The following is a 5,016-nucleotide window of genomic DNA, read 5'->3' as shown; positions in this document are numbered from 1 at the left end:
TAATTGATTTATGGTGTGTTTGAAGGAGGAATCAGAACAGGCCCTATCTTGAAAGCAGGACTCCATCTTGGGCTGGACTGTGGACTTTGAGCTATTTGCCCAGTATTATGGAAACAACATACCAACTGGTAAGCCAGGCCCCCCCAGAAGGAAGAGCCCCACTCTTCCTTCGCTAAAAGAATACTCTGATTATCTGTGTAACTGAATAGAACCATACATTCTATTATGCTTATTGGGGTATGACCACAGGCCTATTGATAATTGTCCACTGTTAACTACCTAGGCTTAAGGCATATAAATCATGGGTTAACTTTGATTGCCAGGGAATTTGGGGAGGTGGGTTTGTGCACATACACTTAGGGTATGTAAGGTTTTCACAAAAATTGGTCGGGGTCCTTGGCTAAGAGGAGACTCTGCCTTGGGCCTGCAGGTATAATAAACTGCTGCGCTCCACTATCTGCATTGTCCTTCTGAGTGAGTTTGTTTCCTGGAATGTGTGGCTACAACATGTTAATTTCAGGTGTACAGCAAAAGTGATTCTGTTATACATGCACATATATATATGTGTGTGTACATATATCTATATGTATATATTTTTCAGATTCTTTTTCATTATAGGTTATTACAAGATACTGAATATTGTTCTCTGTGCTTATATAGTGGGTCATTTTTATCTATTTTATATATACTAGTTTGTATCTGCTAATCCCAAACTCTTAATTTATCCTTCCCTCCACCTCTTTCTCTTACGGTAACAATAAGTTTGTTTTCTATGTCTGTGAGTCTATCTCCGTTTTGTAAATAAGTTAACTTGTATAATTTTTTAGATTCCACATATGAGTGATATCATATGGTATATTTGTCTTTCTCTTTCTGCCTTACTTCGCCTATTATGATATTATTAATCTCTAAGTCCACCCGTGTTGCTTCAAATGGCATTATTTCATTCTTTTTTAAAAAATTTTGTTCTTTTCTGTGGCTGTATTTTTGCTTCTCTTCCCATCTTGTTTTGGCCTATAGAGGAAGAGACTAGAAGCAGGAATGGAGAATAAGCAGGTCAAGCCCACAGGACCCCCAGGTCCTGGGAGCTCTCACAGTGTTCCCAGGTGGGGCCAAGTCCCATGAAGCTGCCCCACCTTCGAGAGGCTTGGGAGAGATTTTTGCACACTTGGTTACGTATGTAAATCCAAAAACCTCTACCCAAGACCTTAGGAGTCAGATAAGTGCCATAACTTTTCAGATTTTATCAACATAATATAGGGTATATATTATATATCCCTACCTGTGGAGTGTAGAGCAGTACTCCATCATCCAACTCAAGCAATCTTTTATGGTAAAATATTTGAAGAGTCACACTTTCAAGATAATGATGTTAATGTAAATTTTCTTGTTAACTCAGATCAGGTCAGACTTTGCCAATAAATGTATAATATAAAACTTTGATTTTCAAAGTAGGAAGCTTTCAGAATAATGGATAAGAGATGGTAGAGCTACAAGGATGTGGACAAAAGATCATTAAAACCTGGATACTGGTTTCTAGTGTTAGAGACCACCTCTGATGGGAGCCAGGGTCTGTGATTTGTTGAATGTGTCACATGCCTGCTCCTATGTTCTATGCCATCATGCCTATCCAGTCATGCCTCCACCATCAGGAACACCACAAGCAACCTTCCCCAGGACTTCCTCTTCACGGTTCCCATCTGCCTGAGAATTTACTTTTAAGAAGAAGATACAAAAAAAAAGATACAGTTACAATGGACTGTCCACCTCCCAGTCAGAGACCATAAATGCCATTCCCATCTAATCCTACATTCCTGTTTCCCTAAGTCACCACAAGATTCCACAATTCCGGTCTTTCTTTTCCACCTGGACTCTCACCCCCGTAAGCTTCAAAACATCCCCTAACAAAATCCAGTTTCCTATTTATTCATAACTCTTTCATTGTGCATTCTGAAACTCATGATCCATCATCAGTAAAATCCCATCCATCCTTAACAGCTGAATGTTTCCTTCTTGGTGCTCTGGCTGAAGCCTGACTCTTCCCTGAGGACTTTCCCCAACCCTTGCAGCCCTCTCAAGTCCAAGATTTATCTCACTCCTCTCCAACCACTGAGGTTATTTGTGGGAAACATATCCTCTTTCCTCTTCAATGCAACTTTCAGAACTTAATTCCTCCTGTACACACACACAAACAAGGACACACATGGCTTCCATGATGTTTGTGCACCGTATGGTATCATCTTGTCAGAGCCATGTGACTGGCTTTGTTTCCCTCTCTCTCCTTCTAGTACTCCTTGTACAACACTTGATAGTTTCAGTATTCACATAGATAATACCTCCAGGACTTTACCTCCCAGTTTCCTGATCTTCTCTTCTCCACTTATTTTGTCCTCCCTACTTCTGCTCACCACCACTTTATTCTTTGTTATTACCATATGTCACACCCTTCCACAATCTGTATTTCGAGTAAACCAATACCAGACCACCTTACCTGCCTCCTAAGAAATCTATATGCAGGTCAAGAAGCAACAGTTAGAACTGGACATGGAACAACAAACTGGTTCCAAATCAAGAAAGAAGTACGTCAAGGCTGTATTTTGTCACCCTGCGTATTTAACTTGTATGCAGAGTACATCATGTGAAATGCTGGGCTGGATGAAGCACAAGCTGAAATCAAGATTGCTGGGAGAAGTATTAATAACTTCAGATATGCAGATGACACCACCCTTATGGCAGAAAGTGAAGAAGAACTAAAGAGCCTCTTGATGAGGGTGAAAGAGGAGAGTGAAAAAGCTGGTTTAAAACTCAACATTCAGGAAACTAAGATCATGGCATCTGGCCCCATCACTTCATGGCAAATAGATGGGAAAACAATGGAAACAGTGACAGACTTTATTTTTGGGGGCTCCAAAATCACTGCAGATGGTGACTGCAGCCATGAAATTAAGACACTTGCTCCTTGGAAGAAAAGCTATAACCCAACTAGTTCAGTTCAGTTCAGTCATTCAGTCATGTCCGACTCTTTGCGACCCCATGAACTGCAGCATGCCAGGCTTCCCTGTCCATCACCAACCCCCAGAGCTTGCTCAAACTCATGTCCATCGAGTCAGTGATGCCATCCAACCATCTCATCCTCCTTCGGCCCCTTCTCCTCCCGCCCTCAATCTTTCCCAGCATCAGAGTCTTTTCCAATGAGTCAGTTCTTCTCATCAGGTGGCCAAAGTATTGGAGCTTCAGCATCGGCCCTTCAAATGAATATTCAGGACTGATTTCCTTTAGGATGGACTGGTTGGATCTCCTTGCTGTCCAAGGGACTCTCAAGAGTCTTCTCCAATACCACAAAAGCATCAATTCTTCAGTGCTCAGCTTTCCTTATGGTCCAACTCTTACATCCATACATGACTACTGGAAAAACCAGTAGTCTAGGCCTAGACAGCATATTAAAAAGCAGACACATTACTTTGCTGACAAAGGTCTATCTAGTCAAAGCTATGGATTTTCCAGTAGTCATGTATGGATGTGAGAGTTGGACTATAAAGAAAGCTGAGCACCAATTTTGAACTGTGGTGTTGGAGAAGACTCTTGAGAGTCCCTTGGACAGCAAGGAGATCCAACCAGTCCATCCTAAAGGAAATCAGTCCTGAATATTCATTTGAAGGGCTGATGCTGAAGCTGAAGCTCCAATACTTTGGCCACCTGATGAGAAGAACTGACTCATTGGAAAAGACCCTGATGCTGGGAAAGATTGAGGGTGGGAGGAGAAGGGGACGACAGAGGATGAGATGGTTAGATGGCATCACTGACTCGATGGACATGAGTTTGAGCAAGCTCTGGGGGTTGGTGATGGACAGGGAAGCCTGGCATGCTGCAGTTCATGGGGTTGCAGAGTCGGACATGCCTGAGCGACTGAACTGAACTGATCCTCAGTCTTTTGTCTCAAGCTTATTCCCTCTGTACTCCAGTATCACTGATGCTTTGACTACATTGGAATCATGAACCCTGTCATCATTTCACTTGTCCACTCCCTCATTAGATTCCGTGGTCCATTATTGGAATAATCCTTCATAGGCATAGTCGACTCCTTTGCTCCTCTCTTGTTCTGTCATATTCACTTGACAGCTCCATATCCACACAGCTGAAAGTGGTCAGAGAAAAGCATACAACTAGGATGACTTGTCTCCACTTAGTCACTCCAGTGAGTCTGTAGCACTGATTGTCACACCCACCACGTTCCCTGAGTCAATTCACTCCCCCATTGCATGATGAGTAATTCACACCACCTTCTCTCCTCTCAAGCTGCCCACCTCCTTCCCACAGCTCATCTCAGCTGAAGGCCTCACCTTTCATTTCGCTGAGAAAATAGAAATAATCTAGAGAACTTTCATGTGCTGCCATCTGCTTTTCTCATCCTCTTAGACTTATACCCATTTTTCCTTCATTCTTTATGGTCTCTATGTCAGATTTTCTTGGCTGTTTAATTCAGTCTCCTCCTTTCTGAAGATCATCATTCTCATCTCATTTTCCACCACAGTCACCTCAAAATGGTAACCTGAGCCCCCAAGACCACTTGATTTGTTTCTAAGAGTTCCAATTTCAAATTCCTAGTGTGAAAAACCTTATTGCCCAGCTTGGGTCAGGTGGTCACCTCCAGTCCATTTACCTGGACTGGAGGAGGGGTTACCCTGCACATGAGGCTTTTATAAAGAGATTTTGAGTAGTGGATATAGGGTGATAGAAAATACAGGACAGCAAACAGCCAAAACCAAACAAACAAAACAGAAAACCCCTCCAAAAGTCTGTCTTCCACTGGGGGAAAACCAAGCCATTAAAAAATTCAGACAACAACTGTCAGGTGTAAGATAGGCTCAAGGATGTACAACATTGTACATGTATAATACATCGTACAACACAGGAAATATAGCCCATATTCTTTAACTGTAAATGCAAAGTAATATTTAAAAACTGTATAAAAATATTTTTTATTAAATTAATTTATTTATTTTAATTGGAGGCTAA

Source organism: Bubalus kerabau, chromosome 3 (genome assembly GCF_029407905.1).
Source record: "Bubalus kerabau isolate K-KA32 ecotype Philippines breed swamp buffalo chromosome 3, PCC_UOA_SB_1v2, whole genome shotgun sequence".
NCBI lineage: Eukaryota > Metazoa > Chordata > Mammalia > Artiodactyla > Bovidae > Bubalus > Bubalus kerabau.
This window is presented reverse-complemented; position numbering follows the sequence as displayed.